This window comes from Parambassis ranga, unplaced genomic scaffold (genome assembly GCF_900634625.1).
Source record: "Parambassis ranga unplaced genomic scaffold, fParRan2.1 scaffold_21_arrow_ctg1, whole genome shotgun sequence".
Classification (NCBI taxonomy): Eukaryota; Metazoa; Chordata; class Actinopteri; family Ambassidae; genus Parambassis; species Parambassis ranga.
The window spans coordinates 6041921-6065444 of NW_021144767.1; the positions used below are offsets into that span (position 1 = coordinate 6041921).

The 23524-nt window shown below is 42.2% G+C and overlaps 2 non-coding genes across 2 annotated transcripts; one reads left to right on the plus strand and one right to left on the minus strand.

The window, feature by feature from the left end:
• Nucleotides 1–12099: 12099 nt before the first annotated feature.
• Nucleotides 12100–12171, minus strand: trnad-guc (transfer RNA aspartic acid (anticodon GUC)). Its single transcript has one exon. It is a non-coding gene; the product is annotated as a tRNA-Asp (tRNA).
• Nucleotides 12172–19408: 7237 nt separating this feature from the next.
• Nucleotides 19409–19490, plus strand: trnas-gcu (transfer RNA serine (anticodon GCU)). The gene has a single exon. It is a non-coding gene; the product is annotated as a tRNA-Ser (tRNA).
• The last annotated feature ends 4034 nt before the right edge of the window (nt 19491–23524 follow it).

Consider the following 23524-nt stretch of genomic DNA (forward strand, 5'->3'; position numbering starts at 1 on the left):
CATTGTGATCAACAATTACATAATGCAATTAGCAGAAAAAGTGTCAATATTATTACAAAGGGGCAGCTAATTATCTACAGGTTTAGATTTTGTTCCACAACACCCACTGTTTTAACAGAGACAAAATGGCTGACATAGAACGACAGCTGAAGAGAAGCTGAGAAGCCTGAGATACAGGGGCTGCAAGCTGTGCTTCAACTGTTCCTGTTTAGACAATAAGAACAGATCATCAATGTCTTTTAAAATGTTCTGATCAAATCACATTAGTTTGTATATTTATATTACACACAGAGCTGTTGTTTCAGTCACATTCAGTTGTTATGTGTACAGTGGGTGCAGGAAGTATTCAGACCCCCTTAAATGTTTCACTTTGTTATATTGCAGCCATTTGCTAAAATCATTGAAGTTCATTTTTCCTCATTAATGTCCACACAGCTCCCCATACTGACAGAAACACACAGAGCTGTTGACATGTTTGCAGATGTATTAAAAAGACAAAGTGAAATATGACATGGTCCTAAGTATCAGAGCCTTTGCTGTGACTCATATATTGAACTCAGGTGCGTCCATTTCTTCTGATCGTCCTTCAGATGGTTCTACACCTTCATCTGAGTCCAGCTGTCTTTGATGATACTGATTGGACTTGATGAGGACAGACACACACCTGTCTGTATAAGACCTTACAGCTCACAGTGCAGGTCACATACTGGGTGATGACGTCCTCCTGCAGGTGTTACTGTGGAACAACTGCTCTGGATTGGGATGAGTCTGAATAGAACTTTGTTAGCTTTGTAAAGCTGTGTGGTAGTTAGAGAGGAACTGAAAAGTGTCAACAACACAAAGCACATGTTCTTCTTAGTTTGACATTGGTAAAGATATGAACAAAGATTTCTTCTAACTGTGTCAACAAAGATTGAACACTTTGCATATTACTGTCCTCCATGAGGAGACTGAGACTGTCCTCCATGAGGAGACTGAGACTGTCCTCCATGAGGAGACTGTCCTCCATGAGGAGACTGTCCTTCTGTACTTCCGCTGACTGTACTTCCGCCCGGACCCCGGAAGGTCCTTGTCCCCTCCATTTCTAACTCTGTCCCTCAAGCACCCCAGACTCTCATTTTACAGGACCTCTGTCTCCATTGCCCCTGTTGGCCCATGGCCTGGGCCTTCATGAACTCTGGACCTTGAGTTTTTTTTTCGTTTCAGAGACTTGGAACTTTGGCTCCCTGTATTTTTGTTAGGAACGTCTGGGAGCCTTCCTTGAAGGGGGGGTTCTGTCATGACCTGGTGTTTATTTTTGGTTTTGTTTTCCTTGTTTTGGGTTTTTAGTTTAATCTGTGTTTAGTTATTGTTATCTTCCTGTAGTCCTGGTGTTTTGTTTCCCTGGGTTTGTGTTTAGTTGTCTAGTCTTGTCTTGTGTTTCCTGTTTTACTTTGGTAGTCCTGTCCTCCTTGTGTATTGTGTTGTGTTTTACTTCCTGTGTTTTCCCTCCTTGTTGATTACCCGCCCTGCCCTCATGTGTGTCACCTGTGCCTCGTTGTCTTCCCTGGTCCCTTTGTATATAGTCTGTGTCTTCCCCTCTGTCTTTGCTAGTTCGTCTCGTCTGGTGTAGGGTTGTTTCTGTCCATGTCTCATCCATGTCATGCCATGCTTTGATCCTCGCCTTCGATGTCATGTACTTCTGCCTGACCTCACCGTGCTCCAGGTAGAAGCCTTGTTGATGCTTTGTTTTTTGTTCTTGCCTTTTTCGCCATGTGCCTGTTTTTTCTTAATCTAGTTTTGCCACGCTAAGTGTGATTTTTAGTTAGTTACTTTGTACTTTTCCTCTGACCACACTGAGTGAGATTTTTGGTTTTTGCATTGTTTTGCCCTCCTGGCATTAAATAAAGACTCTTGGACTTTAAACCGCTCTGCATTCTGCAACTGTGTCCTCCCACACCACAAACCCTGACAGGAGTTTTCCATTATCATCAGTGAAGATGTGCAGGGCTCCAACAAACTCATGTTCGGGCTTTCGCCGTATGTGCTTTTTGGTTGTTTCTTTGACTTGGGTCATTCCTTTGGATTTCATTGAAGCAGTCAGTCTAGAAGTTAGTTCAGCCATAGACATCACTTTAGGATTGGCAAAAAGCTCCACCCTGATGAACTGGAATAACTCATCAAATTATTCTTTTACAGCAGCTTCATACAGGCACCATCAACATCATCACATTGATCACAGACTAACACATATTTAGGGACGTCCTGTTTTGTGTATAATCTGTAGCAAGACCTGTGCTAGTGTCCCTGAGCTGCTACAAGGTCTCTACTCATTATAGCCAGTATACTACTGTCCATTGTCTTTGTGGCTGCCCTTCGGATCTTTTCATCAGCTCGCAGTTCTCTACACTGTACCAATGGCTCTTCTATTTTGTCTACTTTTACACATTTGCCAGTTTTCTGACACAATATGCACTTGTCAAAAGTCATAGATTCTAAGACGTAGTTCTAAATGCTCTCTTACATTCTTTCTCCTCACTACAACCACTAGCACATTGTTTTTCTTTTTTAAGAATGCCATCAAGAAGTTTCTTCATAGTGAAGATATTACAACACTTCCTGTGGTAGTAGAGTGATGGATTCCGACCCTCAGGAAGGTCTTCCAATATTTCTAAAACCGGTGTGTGATTCTGTATCTGAGCTGCCCTGAGCAGAGTTTTCCAAGAGTCAACTCCTTGAAGTGAAATAAACTTGTCTTTGTCATCAGAGTAGTGGATGATGCATTCCATTTTTCATTGCTTTGGATCTGGACCGTTATTTACTTGCTTAGTGGCCATGATAATTCAGTTAACTAGAAACAGAAACCATAATACTATGTACATTAACAGCTTACTTGATTTTGATATATTTACAAAACTGTAATTAAAAATCACTACGACTGCTTACCTCATTATGTCATGGGACATTACCTTACGCAGGAGCCTAGGATGATGTGTTCACCCTGTTTTAGTGCAGAGGTGGTGTTGCAAGAATCTTGCCAGTGCAAATACTGTACTTCATACAGATTAAACAGACTACCAAATGTAGTAATATATCAGATATATTCATACAATTATTTATTTAGGTTGTATAGTTGTAACCTCACTGTGAGCTAAATGATTATTCTATATTGCCACTGAGTTGAAGACATGCATAAAATAAGTGTAATCTCACTGAAGTCTGCTTACTGTTTGGTCTGCTTTCTTAGAATAACTGTCCACCTGACATAAGCCCCTCAGAATGAGATAATATGGGTAAATTATACATTTCCTGAATCTTTAGAGTCATGCCAGTGTTGCAATGTTTGTATTTTGTATCTCTCATGCGTCCTGATGCCACAGGACTAAAAGACAAAAGATGATTTAGGCCAGGGGAGTCAAACGTACGGGCTTAGGCCCGCAAACAGGTTTAATCCAGCCCCCGAGATGATTTTGTAAGTAAAAAATAAGCTGCAATTTTTCAATAAAAGAAACCGCTGTTCCAATTGTGTCCACCGGATGGCGTAATACCGGGGCAGAGCAAGTAGGTCAAGCAAGTGCAGCCAGTCTGGATGAGCTACTTTGTTTTGCCTGCAATATTTATTATGGCTTCTACTTTTCCGTGCTTTGGCACCATCTTTGTCCCAACATGTCTCTGTCAAAAAAGAGAAAAGTGGACGCAGATTGCAGTGTGTTCCAAGAAAAATGGTCATCCTCCTATTTATTCATGGAAGTGAATGGAAAAGCTGTATGGTTGGTGTGTTCACAGCATGTTGCAGTGCACTATGTGATTCTTCATGCCGACAAATATGACAACTTTCAAGGACAGTGGAGAAGAGAGAAGGTGAATGAATTGTTGGCAGGTCTGAAGAAACAGCAGTCTGCGTTTACTCACAGCCGCGACATCAGTGACGCTGCAGTTAAAGCTAGCTACCTCAGTGCTAATGAAATCGCACTGGCTTCAAAACCATTTAACGAGGGCGAATTTGTAAAACATGTATGATGAAGGCAGCGGAGATTGTGTGCCCTGAAAAGCGCCAGGCTTTTGCAAATATCAGCCTGACAAGAAACACAGCTGCTGACAGGATTTCCGATCTTTTGGGTGATTTGGACAACCAGTTGAAGCAAAAAGTAAAGTCATTTATTGCGTTTTCAGTTGCAATTGATGAAAGCACGGACATTTTTATCCGTGGAGTTGATGACACATTGACCATGACCGAGGAGTTCGTGGAGTTGGTGCCGATGACAGACACAACGACAGCAGCTGATATTTTCACTGCACTTGTCGGCGCGCTGGACAGGGTCGGAGTGGACTGGGCCCGTGCTGTCAGCCTGGCTACAGATGGTGCGCCCTCAGGAAAAAGCAAAAAAAGGAGGCAAAAAAAGTGCAATCTGCAAATGGAGGACGTGATTTTTGGACTTTTCACTGTATTTTGCACGAGGAGGCTTTGTGTTGCAAGTCACTAAAGATGGATAATGTCATGAAGGTGGTCATCCAAACTGAACCACCGTCAGTTTGACAGCCTTCTCAGAGAGAAAGACCACATCTATAGCCTGCCTTACCACACTGAGGTAAGATGGTTAGGCCGAGGTGCTGTGCTGAGGCGTTTCTTTGATTTACGAGAAGAAACAGTTCATGGAAGAAAGGGGCAAACCAGTGCAAGAATTTCGTTCCGCAGAATAGATGCAGGATCTTGCATTTATAGCAGATGTTGTATAAATATAATCCACTAAGAATCATCATCACTAAGAATGTTTATCAACATCAACACTTAATTAAATATGATGTGAAATCATGTGGATGCAAAATCAATATTAATGTAATGCTTCAGTGAGATTGGGAGGAGGCCGTCATACGAAACTTACAGCTGTGACATGTCCTGATGTTGTCACATATTCAAATTGCTCAGGGTGAGCAATCAAATCTGCTGTAGTGACTTCTGGTGGGGGTGGTTGCAGTGTCTTCCTGCCCTCTTCCTCCAGATGGCCATCCACAGTAACAGGAGGGCAGCAAAAGATGACTGTGTTTTTTCGACACAGCAGGGTGTTGGGTGAGCTTGTGCTGGTCACTAAGTTTTTGATCACATAGCTTTTACCCATTTTAATTTTGGAGGCCAAATCGTCAAAGAGAACAATTTGTAAAAACTTGGGTCACATTTAGTTCTCCATCTTCAATTGTCCATTTAGCCATTTTTTTTTCTTTAATTGCAATTGTTTTGCATTTAGTTGTCTCCATTTGTTGGTAGGGCTTCTTTGTCATAGCCATTCTAAAAACACACAAAGACAAATCAATGTTATTTTCAGTGAAATGAGAGAATGTTTTGTCTTGGACACATGCTGTGATTTGCAATTCAGACACTAACTACATAAAGTAGTAATATTCTTCATCATTCAAATGTATAAATATAATCCACTGCACAGCATCTTTTTGCTGAACTGTAAACACAACTCACTGCTTTACACACAATTGATCATTGATCACAATGATCAACACACTCCTAGTAAAACTACACACATGTATGGCTGGTATTTACACTATTTTACCAACTGTCTGGCTACACTGTCACATGTGAGAACTGTTTTACATCATTAGTTCACTTTGCAATCAGCATGAGCTCTGTCAATAAGCCACAGGTAAGCTTCAGTGTGGAGAACAATGGAGGGAGGAGAAGACTGAGAAGAGAGAGATTAGAGGAGGATGAGGACATGAGGAAGAGGAGGAGGAGGAAGACTAGGAGGTGAATGTAGAGGAAGAGGACGAGGAGATGAAGAGGAAGGGTAAGAAGAAATAGAATTACTGATGTCATCAGAGCTACAATAGTGGATCATTTGTAAACTTTTCTGTTTGGTAAGGCGTATGGTTAACTGATCATTTGATGTTTGATGAACTCCTTCTTGTTGTTGGGGGGTCTTGTTTTTGTGGCTTTGCTGAGTGCCCACTTGGGGTAGCCACAGGTTTGCAGGACCTTCCTGATGTGGTGTTGCTCCTTCTTCTTCCCCTCTGAGCTGGTTGGTACAATCATGCTGCTGGTAACAAACACATGTGCTTAATGGGTAAGGTGGGAGGAGGCATGAAGAAGAAAGGCTTTACTATGAAGTCTGGATACATCACTGTGAGTTTAATGGAACTTATTGGAGTCTTAACTCATAATGAAAGAAGTGACATACTTAGTTTCATGTTTACTTAATATTTTGAAGTGTAAAAATGTTTCACCAAAGACGTTGAGTAGAGCCTGCTTACAGTTTTTAGAGTGTATATCAGTTCAGTGCAGCATAGTGCTCATGAACAGTGAGCTGCTGAGACACACCGACATGTGGACTTTGCTTCTTTAGGGAAAACATTGAGATGCATTTTCACACAGGTTGGTTTGGTCCACTGTCCTCTGCACTTAGGAGGCCAGTGCCTTATCCATTAGGCCACTGGGGCTAACATGTGCCTCCTCCATGTGTGTTAAGGTCTTCCGCTTCCTGGGTTATTCACAGGGGTGTGGGGTCAATCAGAGGTGCTGTAACCGTTGTGATTTGGAAGATGTACTCCAGACATTGACAAGAATTCTTAAAATAGGCACAAAATTCTTGGCTCTGTAAGACTAAAATGCAACTTAAAACATGACAGAAAACCTTCAATTAATCCATTTTGTTCTAAAACCAGAAATGAAAAACCACTAATTTAAGATTAAGTTACTTAAAATTAGAATTTAAGTCTATCTACTAAAGTACCTTTAGGAAATGACACCTTAATCTGCACAAATGTAGTTAAAATAAGACATCATTTCTTAAAACAGTATAACAAATATAAGTGAAGTTGTCTTAAATCAAGACACCAAAAGTTTTTCATTCAATATATTGTATTTAATTCAAAACCGGACCACTTCCACATTCCAAAAAACATCAACAACAAATGTGACGAATGTGATGAACTTTTCTTTGAAAATCAAACACAAGCTTCTACAAACAAAGGGGCTCACTCACTCAGGGAAGGACTTCCACTCACCAATCGCTTCTTTGTAGTGGGGGGTCAAATCCTGCTCGTGGACTGAATGGTTGTGTACCTCTGTTTGCAGTACTGACAGGAGTGTAGAAATGCACTTTGGGTATGTGCAGGGCATAGTAATATGCCATGAGGTAGAGAAGTCCCTCATTAAGTCTGTCCATGGTGAAGGTGCTCACTGGAGTGTTTCCAACGGCGATCATGCAGTTGTCCTCAGAAACGAGCAGAACAGGAGAAGACAGGCCCCGCTGCTGCATGAACCCATCAGGATCCTCAGAAGTCTGGATGACACAAATAAATGAAGAAGATTAGAAAAACAGAACTTTGACCTGGATGAGGACATTAGTGAAATTCTATGGTCACAATAAATCCCCTTAGCATTCAGCACTGCAAATGCTGACTGCAGCACAGCTAGAGCCAATGAAGTCAGTACTACATTAAGCACACTGTAGAAAACACTTCCCCTTCCCCTGGAACTTTGGAAATGATCAAAGTTTATCTCAAAGTAACTAAACTAAATATAAAATGTATGAAAAACAGGAATATATTATGAACAATCTTACCGAAAGGACATGGAAAAGAGCCTGGCTGCTTGAGCCCAGTTTCTTTGGTGGCATAGTGCTGGACGGACAGAGCAGTGGCAGGGCTCTGGAGACAGCTGTGATATGCTCCACTGGTTGAATGGAAAAGGCACAATACAACGTGGTACTATAAGTAACTGTAACATAAATAACTGAGACATTATTATGTAAAAAGAACTAAATGCATCATGACTTCACCTCCATTCAAAGTTTTTGGAGGCTTCATGGCCTTCTTCATCACACCATAAAACTGGACCTTTTCCATCTGTTCTGCATCTCTGATATGTGCTGGAAGTTGGTTGGTTGGAGAATTGGCTGCAGCTCGTCAAGCACCTGAAAAACAGATTCAGTGAAGAATTAAAAAAAAGTCTAACATTCTATCTAAAATGATTCACCATCAGGCCAAACAAATCTATAATGTGTGAGACATATGAACATTATGCTATTTATGTCAGGCTACAAACTGAGCCATGTGAACTAAGTGGGACCAACATTACTTACGTGATCCAGTTCCCTGAAACAAGGGTAAGCCTCTAGAATCCTTTAAGACGTCAGAGGTGATGAAGCGTCTTCGAGACTCGGATTCAAGGTTCAGCAATTGAGTTACTGCAGCTTTGTTTGGCTTTTTGGACTTGTACATTTCTTGGAGGGTCTTGTAGTGTCCTGCTTGGATTTTCTGGCTGTCCAGACATCAACTGAACAAGCTGAAGACATTACAGGGACATTATGATGGAAAGAGGGCATGAGATATCCAAACAAGCAAGTTGTCAGTATAATAAACTGAGTAAGTGGTAGCATTAATTCATTAATGTTTGTGTTGCTTGATATAAAAGTAAAATATTGGACCAGAGTACAGACACTCTTGGACACATAGTGAAACATTCCAAAGCTGCTGAATGTCCAGAATGTGCCATATGAATGAACTCATCCAAAATTATATTTAATACAATACATACATTCTTCATCACTGCTGTCCCGTTTTGCACTGGGGTGCTGGCTCTAGGTGACACTGGGATGCCCATGGAACTAACAGGTGAATGTTCCAGAATAATGGTGGATGCACTGGAATCTCCAGAACTGACTTCTTGCCGTGGTTTCTTGGAAGGTGGAACTTTGGTTGCACCTCATGTTTGGCAGGGCATCTGGAGTCCTCTGTGGCTCTGGCGATGGAGATCATATCAGTCATAGTGTTTCTTATGAGTCGGCAAAAGAGCTCCTTGGATAAGGTCACATTGTGCTCAGTTCCCAGTCCTTTCTGCTCGAAGTAGGAGCGTCGCACCTGTTCAAGCTCACTGTCCGTGAACACCATGTATTCTGGGTTGGACATAGTCACAAATTTAGAAGTATTTGCCTCCTCTTTTGAAAGGTCACTGCCTCCAGTGGGGGAGATTGATGAATTTCCAGAGCAGTATCCACCTAAAACACATTTACACAAACATTTATTGAGCATTTTTGTCATAGTCACATTATCATTTTGGGGAATGAAAAAAACACTTATAACTTTTAAAAAATGTATTTGAAACAGATAGTGATATTGAACCATGTGCTGTTTATCAGTCCTGTTATACTGTGACAGACAGATCTGACCTTTTCATTTTGATTCACTACAAGCCATATAGCCCGGCGCCTCCAGAAATGTTCAGGACCAGGAAAGAGGTCTTTAACGTCATCTCGGGAAAGCGATGGGATCAAGTCTTCTCCAATATTAGCAGCTGTAAAACAGAAAAGTTAGTCAGGGCCAAGAAACAGAGGTTATCATTAAATTCCTTCAGATTTTTACATAGTAGGTGAGGATATTTTGTCAGCACCTGTTTCCACATTTTTTATTTCTTGCTACTTCTACTTCAAGAGTAGTATGTGAACTTAACATCATGTATTCATGTCTTACAAATGACCAGTTGTTGCTGTATTTTCAGTGTTTACAGTCCTTGACATTGAGAGAATGGCCCCACAGCTCAATGAGACATAAGCTATTACTAGATTAGCCCGTTTTATGTGTTTTAGCTGCTAAACTTTAGCCGCGAATCCACAACTTGTTAAGCTAGGCTAACTACATTAACTCACCATTAACACCAGCACAACATCAAAGTAACCCTTGTAGCATACCTCTGACTGTGGCAGGTGTAACCTCGTCCAGTTTGTCCATTTTATGAGTCTGACATCCACAGTTTGTTGAGAATTATGATTTCACAGCAGCAGCAGGTAACCTCTAGCTTAAAGTTTAGCTTCACGGACTCCAAGTGGAAAAAAACGCGACAGGTGGAATGTACCATATTCCAAGAGGGAGCGGGGAGGGGCACTAAGCCTAAATACGTTTAATTTGCATTTTTACAAACTATATTTACGTAAATAAGGTCATATTGCTTCATAATATATCGGCATATCTGGATAATTGATAAATAGTAAGTGGTTTCTGTTGTTATAAGACATGGAATTGTGGTACGTACCTTCATCATGACGTGTCAGCAGGTCGGCTTCATGCAGAGCAGGCAGCTAGCTGCTAGCTAAGGCTAAAAACAGGGAATGATTTGGCGCTGTGTTATCTGCTTTGTGTTTGTAGCTCTCACTCTCAAGTCTTTACTGAGTCATATAAATACGGCTCATAGTCGTAGTCCGGACTTTGTTTGTGGAATTGATGGATGCACCAAAGAATATGGAGTCTACAACTCACTATGGTCACATTGGAAGAAACCACCGCGAACACCTTGAACATGGCAGCAACCATTCACAGGGAGAGAAGACAACAGCAGCTTCATCAGGTGAACAGAACCGTGTGGGCATACAGTCCAGCTGAGCGACGGGGGAAACCAGTGAGCGAACGGATGAAGCAGTGCTGGAAACAGGGGGTCATGTCTTCCTGTAGACTCTCTGCATCAAGTCAGTCAGAGGTGAGTCCTGTCCAGTTTAATAACAGCATCATGTTTTGTGTGGAGGAACAGTGATTTTCTTTTTAAGGAGGACATCAGGTGTAACCGTCTGACCAGACAAGCTACTGCTGTTATGTTGACTGCAAGAGAAAGCACCATCTTTCACAGGTCTGTCTACATACAACATTATTACATCTGTTTTGATTTGTGGCTCTGTTGATTATCTGCATGTCAAGGACAAGCCTAACTCTCACTGAATGGTGCACATCTGGGCTGATGCCTGCAATTGAAAACATTGTGTTTCAAATATTGTGTATATATATTGAAAATAAAAAATACATTTACAGTGACCCTATTAGTCATTAGTCATATTTCTCTATGAGATGTGATGTTTAATAATTCCTTGTATTTGCTCTCTGCTATCTAATTAGGATTTGAATGTACTTTGAATGCCTTAATAATGAGTTAAATAGCATCATTGTGTGGATGTTAATATAATACACTTTGTAATAGAGATTGCATGCTAATAAATTAAAAACATGGACTGCTTGTATTTAATTTGCTCTTATTTCTTGTCTGTTCTGCAGAGGTGTGAATGATGTCTTGGCAGCAATGCAGCAATATCAAGCTCTGTTGGTGACTAGTCTGAGGAGTCAGCTACAAACTGTATTTCAACATCAGGGAAGTGAACTTGAAAAGGAAGCGTTGGCAGTATTGGACCGGATTGAGGATCCATTCACATCTGTTTGGACAGCATACAGGCAGGACAATGTGATTAAGAACAATGTCAAGTGTGTGGAGTCAGAGGAGCTTTCTGTTGGCTATACCGCCTGCTGCAGGAAAAAGGGACAAAAAGGGTTCTTGCCACAGTTCCTGAATGTTTTCAATACATACCTCTGATTACAAGTTCAGAACAGTTATTGTCCCATCCAAAAGTGTTAGAACTGATAGATGAGCCACAAAAATACAGAAGTGGCTCTCTCTATGACATCATAGATGGAGAGCTCATGAAATCACAGCCTTTATTTTCAGCCCCACCTTCTGCTTTACAGATCATTATTTGAAATCTGCAATGCACGTGGATCTCATGCTTCCCAGAATAAGTTGCTGATGTTTTATTATACATTAGGAAACATTCATCCAAAATATAGATCAAAACCTGCTGCAATCCTTCTACTGGCTGTTGCAAAGAAGAGTGAGTTGTCTGATTGTGGAGTGGATGGAATTTTGGGCAGGTTGTATGAGGACTTGAAAATGCTATATGATGGTGTTAATATTCAGACTGCAGCTGGTGAACGTGAAATATCTGGAGCATTAGTGTCGATATGTGGAGAAACTAAATAAATAACTAAATAAATAATGTGTTGTACACTGTGGTGTGTGAATATTGCACCTATCAGAAGTGGTTATTATACAGTCTGACAGCAGCAGAGGTTGTGTGTAATGACGCAGCTCACCAGCAGAGGGCGTGTGACGGAGCAACAAGCAGAAACTACAGAGGAGAAGAGACACAACAAAGATCAGAACAGACACACTCAGCTCTTCTCTCTGAGACCATGATGATACCAGAACAAATACTTTATTTATCCCAAACTGGGAAATGTTTTCTATTGCAGCAGCAATGTACAGGGTCAGTATCATCCTATCTGCTGGTAAAAGTCTTTCTCCCCGTCGGGGAATCGAACCCCGGTCTTCCGCGTGACAGGCGGAGATACTATCCACTATACTAACGAGGAATGCTGACAACCACCATCTGTCATACCAGCAGCCACCTGGTGCGGTCATGTGTCAGCTGGGGTGTGACGGAGTGGCTACGTCAGTAACTGTGGGCAGACTGCAGGTGTGTGTGCACCCAGACACACACAGGTCCCAGCTGAGAGCAGCCGGACCTTCCTGTCCTCCTGTCCATCGCTGTCCAAGGTGAACCGACACCACCAGACCACAGGGCCATTATTTATTTAGCAGGAAAGAAGAAGATGCTCTGCAGCATTCAGGTGTGTTAACACAGTGCAGAGAGAGGAAGACATGAACAATGGTGTCAGAGCAGCAGCTGTTGCTGCATCAACCTGGAAATCAAACTGTTTATATATATGCACAAACTGTACGTTCATAAGTCACATGACATGCACACTGTAAATAAAAAGGAAACCACATATTTTAAGACTCTTAGAACACAGACAGAAGTATGAATTATATATGGTTACAATCAAAAATAATTGAATGCAAATAAATTATTTTGTGAAATTTAAATCAAACCTAAAAACACCAGAATCAGCAAATCACATGTTTGCATTACAGTGGTCCCTCCTATAACCAGTTCACCTCTCACCTTGTTTTCTCTTACAGCTCATTGAGTTCTGGTCCGGATAGTCCGTAGACCAGTGTCAGTCCATCTCCAGAATGCAGAATGCTGCTGAAAGCAGGTTTGATCTTTGGTTTCATTCTGTAATACTGGACTTATTTCCTACGAAGGTTTGAACTCTGACAGTGTTTAAACAGAGAGAACGGAGTTTAAAGTGTGCAGTGAGGGGTTCACAGCCTTAAAGCATCTAGAATAATCAAACATGGAGCTGACTACTTCCAGAGCTCCGCTGTCATGGCTGTCATGTCATATAATAAATGTTTTACAATAAATACATAATATCATTTATAAATAGCTTTAATAAGTATAGGTTTATTATGTGTAAAAGCATGATGACCTATGGAATGATAACACTAAAAAACTCTGCTGCTCCAGGAACGGTACAGGCGGTGACTCCTGCAGTCCGCCATCAGACTCATCATGTAATTTAACCACAGGGATTAATAAAGTCATTCTTGAAAATATTCATGTATTGTTTCTATAGTTTTATATGTTTAGTAAATATAGGTTTATCACTGCTTTAGTATATAAGTAAACACATGAACTAACATTAACAAAACAAACCCCAGTGAACCAGGTGGAGCTGTGCAGTGTGCAGCAGCATGATCACAGAGCTCCTGTTTGAACGGGCAGTGAGGATGAGCTCTCTGAGTGGGGGCTCTGGGCTCTTGACGCGGGTTCTTCTCCACATCGTATCCTCCGGCAGCCAGAGCCTTCTGGAGGGCGGCTGCAGACACGCCGCTCCTTGGAAGCTGCTGTTAATCATTTGTCTTGTTGATGAAGCTTCTCAGTCATCCAGGTCACTTTCATTCACAGGGTTGAGGCGAGGCCTCTGGACCTGCAGTCTTCTTATGTGTGGATGCTGCTTAGAGCAGCTTCATCAGTTCTGTTTGGTGGGAAACATGGTTAATAAATGGTCATATGAGGGCCAATCAGATGTTTTCTTCTTTCTAGACCAAGTGTGAACAGCACTGGCCTGCAGACAGCAATCCATGCTGCTATGGAGAGCTGTTAGTCACTGTCCCAACAGAGCAAAAGGAGCCCAGCTGGACCCTGAGGGAATTTCAAGTGAAACATGTAAAAACCATTCAAACTTGTTCGTAGAGAAGATTGAAGCAAGGCGTCTGGACTTGTAGAGTTTTCTAGAAGACGTTTCGCTGCTCATCCAAGCAGCTTCATCAGTTCAAACTTGTTACTGTGTAACTACAAACCTATCTTATAGCTGAAGAGTCACACTGACCTGTGTCAGAGCCATTTTTCCATATTTCCTCTTTTTGAATCCACCAACACTGAATTGTGGTTCAGACAATACCTGAATGGCTGTCTATGAATGTTCTTCACAGGGAAACTCGGTTTATTTCTGCTTTGCTTTATTGAATCGTGTAGTGTCAGAATCAATCTTATCAAAATAACTAAACACAAAATAAACGTGTAAAAGCGCACATTTACGGAGCGTCAGTGAACACACCACGACTTATTGTAAATGTGTAACACAGCAACATTTAAACTTTGCCTTGTTGGTCCTATCATGAGCTACATATTTACAATAAATGTGTTTAGTGTTGGTGGAAGCAACAATACTCCAGATGACCAGAACATGTTTTAAAATGACATTAACAGTGAGAACTGTAGCAGCTTGCTTAGCACACCATGCAGGTAAGTGCACTTTAAATTAAGGACTGTATGTTAACAGACAGTTTGCCACTAATGTCCCTGAACATGTTTGGATTCCACAGCTTTAGTTTGAAGCAGTGTTTTACTAATAATTTATGCTTTTACCACATGTTTAAATCAATCTTATCAACATAACTAAACACAAAATAAACGTGTAAAAGCGCACATTTACGGGGCGTCATTGAACGCACCGCGACAGCGCCACAAAGATTTAGCGCAGTTAAACGCAGCGATCGTAGCGCGCTCTGACCGGCTGTGCTTCAGGGTTGGTTCAGAAAGGTCCACAGCTGCGTGGTAGCGCTGCAGTGTCTCTCTGAGTCTTTCTCTGTGTCTTTGCTTCTTTTTAACGTCCCGGGCAGGAGCAGGTGAGTGATCGCAGTTCCGCCGACGTCACAGGTTGAGGAGAAAAAGGGCAATCGGGCAGTTCAACACAAATTTTAGAATTCAAATGTAAATGTTTCTGATCCATCACCAGAACACTGGGAAACACATTTACTACCCTTTGTGTCATCAGGGACAAAAATGTCCGCTTCTAAAAACTGCTCTAAAAACTGAACAGATTCATATTTTTCTGCATCAATATGTGGAACAACTTCAGGACTGCTCAGAACTACCAAACATGACATCATTGGAGGAGTTTAACGCTTTAAATGCCAGGTAGTTGCCAGTGATTGAATGCCAAATTTGATTCTTCCACCTGTTGAATGTCCACTCAGTGAGCAGGATATGGCAGGCCTTAGGGCAAGTATTGATGTATTGATTGTTTCACAATAAAAGAACACTTCCTGAATGCACTGACACAATAGGTTAGCAGACATTGTAATGCTAAAAAGCTGCACTGCAGTCATAATTAAACTTCTCAGGAGCAACAGTAACATCTGATCTGTGGTCAGTGAGATGTGTCCCTGAATGCACCATGTCTCAATCAATCTTTTTGTTATCACAACCACTTTATTGTACTTGTTGTGACAATTACAATTACATTACTTGTAATGTTACAGTTGATACTAAAACTACACCATGATGTATCATTTATATGTAAGATACTCTGTTACTGAATAAAACTCAACAAACCAGTAATTTGTGTTAGTGTCCCTATTTGGACATATTGCAACGGATTAGACATGCATGCCTATTTTAATCAGAACAAAAGACTAAAACTGTTGCACAACATTGAAAATGAACATCTGAGGAAAAATTAACATAAGGTTGTAGTTTATCCTTTGAAAGACAAATTCAGTTTACATTATACATTGGCAAATTCCTGGCCCAAATAAAAAGCCTCAATGAGAAGCTTTTTGAAGTCGGAATAACACTTGTGTTTCACAGGAAACACTACACTTTTCAAACATGCAGACACAACCGGGTAGCAGACGTTGTGCCTTCCATAATCTGCCTCACAGTCATGATTAAACTTTACAATAAGTGCGAAATCCTTCTTCTCTGATGGAAGCGGAACATGACCTTGCCCTGTGATCCACTGTAAAAACTTAGCAGGTGTGAAGACGGGTTGGCCATCAATGTCATCTTGATGAGCCAGTCCTCCATCTATGGAGTCAATATGAAAATAAGTGTTACATTACAATGTGTTTTTTATTTACATCTAAGTGGTTGTTTAATATAAACAAAGGAGGGCAGATCTCCCTTGTGAGCCAGGTTGTGCTCAAGGTTTCTTCCTGTTAAAAGGGAGTTTTTCCTTACCACTGTCCTTACTTCCTGTAAAGCATTTTGATTGTAAAAGATGCTATATAAACAAAATTGAACTATAAGAAATACCTTCAGCCTCATACAGGAAGTCTTGCAAAAAGTTAATTATCTCCAGCTCCATCTGATGCTTAGTAGAATCTTTCTCACTCAGTTGTGGCTGAATGGAAGCCAAGACAAACTCAGCACTGACCTAGGACGACAGAAAATACAGGTATCAGCTTTTAAGTTTTATACATTTCTAGAAAGTTTTTCTTGTTCATAATTATAGTAACTCATGTTTGTCTTTACCTTTCTGTCTTCCATGGGAACAAACAGGGGCTGGCAGATATCTGGGTACTGTCTCATCAGTGAAAGAAGGTTGTACAGCTTCAAGCCTTCTTGTAGTTGTTCCATCATAGGCTGCAACCTCAGCACCGCGTGAAGTACGATGGCACTAAAACAGTAGAGAGTACACAATCTTACTCATGTACCTATTAACTACACCAGTGCCTTCATAAACAAACGCACATTAGAACATACCAAACAATGGAATCCTTATTTTGAATGGAGATCACACCAGTGTATCCACAGTTTAAGATTTCAGCAGTTAAGTCCCTGATTGAATCTTCAGTTGACATCGCAACCTAAAAGTGAAGAAAGGATCAATCCAATACTTCCATCACATAGATCCTATACCTGGTCAATTAAACTTTTCAATTGGACATCTGCAACAGCATCACTGGTGAGAAGAGTTGGGTTTATCTGCCCACTACACAGGTATTGGTAGGTCCACGGGCTGAAAAAGGCAGGGGCTGGTCCACCTTGTGCAAGGCTGACAGCAATAATCTCGCCTACAGTCCTATTAACACAAACCAAACATAAGTGAATGTCATGCTAAAAACATTGATTTGTTTCTCTTTATCTGCTAAGAACATAAGCACACCTGTAGAGGCCACTGTCATAGTCATTGAGAGAATACCGGGGGCTCCTCTGATGTGGCGGTCCATCAAAGAAACGGCTCTCGATCCCTGCCACCATTTCTATACACAATTACAAACACTTATGGTCATAGTCCTAGCAGTTTCAGTGTCTGTGTCAGCATAAACACATAAGCAGAAGAGAGTACACACCCACAACCCAATCAATGTCTATTTGTTGGTCTGTCAACAAATGTAAGAGCTATTGTTTTTTACCTGTGAGAAACTCTTTTCTGAGAGCACCTGTGTCCACTCCTGCCTCCCCAAAAAAGGTAACTGTCAAAGTTGTTTTTCCCTGGCCCTGTGACAGTGCGAATGTGAGAGCCAGTGTATCCATGAGAATCAGGTGGAATCATGATCAGTCGCCGCCTCCCCTGGCCACCTGTAAACACAAAAATTATTGTATTTGTGTGTCTTTGCACTTGAAAGGCATTATCACACACATTGCTATGTATTATAGTTGTTATATTATTGGTTTGCTCCACCTGAAGCCTTATAGAGCAGCCATCCTCCTCTATTAAGCCCATGCATCTTTGGGTACTCATGTTGGAGTAGTCTGTCAAACTAAGACAATTACAATTACATAAGGTATCATCTGTCAATTCTAATTTAAAATTATTATTAATCAATTATATTTGATTACTGCAATACCTCCTCATGGCTTAAATCCTTTGACATGGTGAGATGCCTTTTTCCAAGTCCTGCCAGGGTAAGTTCAAACTCTTCTGATGGGTTTGGGGTAGTCTCTGCATTTTGGTTTAGCAGGTATGTGTAGAAAGTAAATGGCTTCCAAGCTTTGGTAGATGATGTACCACAGCTCTTTGGAATCTTTCCTCTTCCGAATGAAAAATCCAGGGAAAGATCTGAATAATTTTAAAATAAAAATAAAATATGAATATTGCATATACTTACACAGCATCACATGTACCATTCAAAATACTTTTAATTAACATAGAAAATGAGACTGCATTAAAATCTAAAACCTGGCCATCTCTTGTTCTACAGAAGGAGAAGCTTGTTCCAGTTGTCTTCCATGCTCTTGCTGCCCCTGAGACACATTCTGTGTCAGTACATTGATAAGGGTCTGTGCAGCTGCAATCACCGATGACTGAAACACAGATGTTAACAAAGACATTTCAGAAAACTAAAATTAGCTGTATCACCAGTTATCGAAGGGGAAGCTTAAATACGTGGATAAAACGGGCAAAAAAATAGGTTATTTGCTGTTAGCGCAAGACAGTTTAAGCTAGCAACATGCGTCATTATCATCCTGTGCAGAATAAAAGCGTCTTTCCTTTGTTCATGTTACATAAATGACAGGTCTGTTTATTGCTGAGGTCAAACTCAGAAAGACTCATTAGATAGAAAAGAAATAGTTACCAATTCTTACCTGCATTGATGTCTGTGGCCCTGGTGGAGCGGAGGCCATGATGCGCCATGAGTACTGCGGGCACGCGATCACTGACAGATTTGTCAACTGTAAACTGTAGATTATTCCATAATGTGTTGACTCAAAATAGTGATTGTTACCAGGTCTGCTTTGAAGCATCTTATACTTTGACTGGTGTCAATGTTTTGCAGCAGGTCACATCAATATGAAAGATAGCGCGTGTTGAGGTAACTCTTAGACATGTCCAATGTTCCCTGAATGCACCGTGGCTGAGCAAAGCCCTTAGCCTTCATTGTCATGCTGTCACTCAGCAGGCCACACCCATGTCCCCACCCCAAGCAAAATCGGGGTCAAAACCTCAAAGGTGAAAAAAGGAGAGGCGAAAGTGGAAAAAATAAAATGGTAAATATGAAAATAATTATTGACATGAAACCTGAAAATAAACTATTTATTCAAAAGAATTTCAAAGTTGATTCAAAAAAAAATTTTGAACAGAAAAAAATCAACATCAAAACATAAATTTTCAGTTTCAAGTTTTAGTGTTTGAATGAAATTTATTTTTTCAGGTGAACAAAACTTATGACCCCAATTTGGCTCCATACACTAGGGCCCTAATTACTCTCCCTTCTTATGATCCTTCCATCTCTGTCAAATGCTCGGCTGTGTTCAACCAGTTTGAGCATGTCAGCCTGCCCTTTCTGAGAGACATTCAATGTTTGTCAAAGTTTGTCTTCAAACAAGATGCTTATGTTTAAGGCAAAAGTTGCGACAGAAACAAGTTCTCCTTCAAAGACTGAGGAGGAAAGTTCATCGCGCTTCTATGACCTTGTTCAAGTTTTGCAGCGTGTTTTCGCTCGAAGCTGTGAAGACATAGTGATCTAACAGACGAGGTGGCCGAGTGGTTAAGGCGATGGACTGCTAATCCATTGTGCTCTGCACGTGTGGGTTCGAATCCCATCCTCGTCGTGTTATGTTTTAAGTTCAACAGTAAAAACTATGGACAGAGCTTCCGTGACATCACCCGTTTGTTCGGTGACACTCTGATCGCTGCCATGTTGTGTCCGCCAAAACTCAAAATACGGACAAAGAGGGGTAGCACTAGCTGAGTTTAGGGGAGAAACTCGTGCTGTGATATGGCAACCGTCTGTCGCTCAAGTGCCAACGCTCATAATTATGCGTAATTTTAAGTCTGAATACAATCCCACAGCAGCTCATCAACAAACTGAACCAGCTGGGGCTAACTACTTGCTGTGCAACTGGCTGCTGGACTTCCTCACCGGGAGACCTCAGACAGTGCGGGTCGGCAGAAACACATCCAGCACCATCACAATGAACACCGGGGCTCCCCAAGGATGTGTGCTGAGCCCCCTCCTCTTCACTCTGCTGACCCATGACTGCACGCCAACACACAACTCCAACATCTTTGTGAAGTTTGTGGACGACACAACTGTGGTGGGTCTCATCTCCAGTGGAGATGAAACAAACTACAGGAATGAGATGCACCTTCTGGTCGAGTAGTGCAGAGACCACAACCTCTCCCTGAATGTGGAGAAGACAAAGGTTGTGGACTACAGGAGAGCACACAGTCAGCACACCCCTCTGACCATCGACGGTGCTGCTGTGGAGCAGGTGAGCAGTACCAAGTTCCTGGGTGTGCACATCACTGAGGACCTCTCCTGGACTAACAACAGTGCATCACTGACCAAGAAGGCACAGCAGCGCCTCTACTTCCTCCGCAAGCTTAAAAGAGCCAGAGCCCCTCCCTCCATCCTGTGCACCTTCTACAGAGGGCCTGTTGAGAGCATCCTGTCCAGCTGCATCACTGTGTGGTACGGAGCCTGCACCGCCACCTGCAGGAAGACGCTTCATCGCATAGTGAGAGCAGCTGAGAGGATCATCAGCGTCCCTCTCCCCTCCCTCCAAGACCTCTACGACAGCCGTCTCACCCGAAAGGCCCTCCGCATCACAGGAGACCCCACCAACCCTTCACACCGCTTCTTTAGTCTGCTGCCATCAGGAAAGAGACTGCGCAGCCTCCAGGCCAGGACCAGCAGACTGAGGGACAGCTCAGTCAAACTGGGGTGTTCCTCTCTTTCATTCTCTTCATCTTCTGTGACATCAGAAAGATGAAGAGACCAAAAATGGCCTCAGCATTATGAAGAGCTAACTAACTAACAAGCTGGAAACTCTGCTCTGACACTCAGTGCCACTTACTGTCACGCAAAGGTACTCACTGACACTCACAGGCACTCACAGGAACTCGCTAAATATCACTGAAACTCACCAAGTTTCATCAACCAACTACTACCTCCACAAAAGTCGACGCCCACCCACGTTAGCTAGCGTTGGTGTCATCGCTCTGTTTGTGTCATCACAGGGCAGCTTTCCAACTAGAAATGAACTGAACTGGCTTTCCATACAACACTGTCATGAGGTCCACATTGTCCTGTAATGGAATCCAGAGTCTGAGAGTGTATGACTGGCAACAAATAACAATTTCACTTTGTAGATTAAAGCAACATGTGCTCACACCAGAATCAGACAATATGAAGAAGTCCTCTATAAAAACACATAAATTCATTAAGTATGTATGCTTTATGTGTATAGGACCACTGTCCCCTATGGACTAGCAGAAGTGAGCATATGAGGAACTGGAACCGCTTCTTCATCTGGACCATGGGGATGCCAATTTATAACACCTGAACCCCCCTCCACTGTCTGCACACACAGGAAGTTCACCCTTAATCAATGCTCTCTGTTTCAGTTAACCTGTCTGAATTAGTCTCTGAAACAACATGTAGAGCCCGTATGGCGCCTCCGGCCGCCCGTGTGTCGAGCAAGCCGCCTCCTCCTACAGCCAATCGCGAGGCCGAGTGCTACCACAAATTTACCACGAATTGACCAATGACAGAGCCGCCCTCTACCACGATTTGCTAGCCCCACCTCCGCCGACAGCCAATCACGAGGCCGAGTGCTACCACGAATTGACCATGAATCGACCAATGACAGAGCTGTCCTCTACCACAATTTGCCAGCTCCCGCCTACATCCGTGGCAACGAGCTGGCCAATCTCAGCTCGGACCACTGCTGGAGGCGGAGAATGACCCGGTCACTGCGCTGTTGCTATGGTCAACGTCATTCCATTTTCCGAGCTACATCGCTGTTGGACGGCTATCCGCAGGATAATTTACTCCGCTAACTGTCTGCAATTTTAATTTCTGCCGGCGAGTACGACTGTTTGTATTGTTTGAGTGTTTGTATTGTATTTTAATGTTGGTATTTGATTGTAAAGTGTTATGTTTGTGTAGTAACATAAATAACCTAGCCTACATAGCGGCTGCTCTTTACCGGCCAGTTAAGTTCAGATTCAGAATCAGAATTCCTTTGTTTATCCCAGAGGGGAAATTCTTTTTTGTTACAGACAATAGAAATTAAAGATAAATTGAGTAAGTGAAAGTATGAAATTCAAATATATAATAAATATCTAAATACCTGGATAGCATTTACATCCCTGAGTTGTATCTAAAAGTTATTAGCCGAGGGTGCCGAGCAACTTAGCCAACTCCGGCTAAGTTGCTCGGCTAATAACTTCACGTCGTGTCACGTGGTTCAAGCCTAGTGCTATTTTTAACTTTAGTAACCGTTACATTTAATGGGCTTTTATTACTATGGCATAGTATTACTATGTCATAGCATCACGCTGTTTTCAATAGCCTATGATAATATATTTGTTATAAACACTTATAATTTACAGTTGTTTAAACAACAAACAATAAGCTATTATGTTACATTAGGCTAATGGTCTGATAGGTGCTTAGTTAAACATTATGCTTGGCCTCCTTGTTCTTGTTCTTCTCTAATTGTTGTTCTTTTATGACTTCAAGAAGAGACCCGATGGGACCATAATCCTAAATGACTCCCATGATGCTGGCCGGGTGAAGAGCAGGGCCCAGCCATGGTCTCGTCCTCTTTCACCAGAGGAGGTGCTGGAGTCGGCCAGACAGGCTGCAGTTGCACAAGGCCTCGACCCAGACAACAAGGTGTGTGTGCTGGGTCTACATAAGCTGCAGGTCGGAATGTTTAGGGGGCAGACATTCAAATGGGTGCTGGAAAATGCTCTGGGGTATGGTGGTTACCTGGTGGCCTCAATGATCAGGGAGAGTGAGAAGGGTGAGGTGAAGGACTCCATTAACAACAGGGCCAATAAGGAAGCCTTCCGCCGCTACATGGAGCTGTTTCCTGAGGGCCGGGAGGCTATCTCCATTAAGCTCCAACGGGCGAGCACCCACACATCTTCCTCCACCATTGCCAAGGCTACACCTACCATCAGTGTTGCCTCAGCCTCTGCAGTGCCAACCCCTGGTGGTGCTTCTGCCACGCCGTCCACCAGCCAGCCCCCTGCTTCTACTGCAACAACTGTAAGCCAGTCCCCACTCTCCACCAGCAGTGCCTCTGCTACACCACCCACCAGCCGAGCCCCTTCAACAGTGCGTGTGCCAGTCACATCACTGCATGCTTTGCTGGCGGGAAAGAACCTCACCCAAAGGAGCCTTGACATGTCTGTCAAAAGACTAGTCTCTTCTTCTACCTCCAGGTTTCAGCCTAGTAAGTATGATGTAATTATAGTTGTGTGATCTCAATAATATCAGTACACAGAGAGTACACAGTATATATATATTTTTTTTACTTATTCATTAATGTTTTCTCCAGCCATTCCAACGCGAGGCTCATCAGAGCTCATCCTCCCAGTCCCTGCACCAGCAGTGCCATGTGCCACGGAGCCACCATGTGACGTGGACGACAGGGACCTGGTCATGGCAGCAGAGCAAGTGGTGGAGTCAGTAGCAACACGTGAGTTCCAATTCAACAATAAATAGAAATCATTCAGCAAATAAATAAACAAAGCAAAATTCTTACACTGCACATCTTGTATTCTGTTTAACAGAGAGCAGACTTTGTCTCCCTGCTGGCTGGATACCAGCCTTGCCAGTGCTAGACCA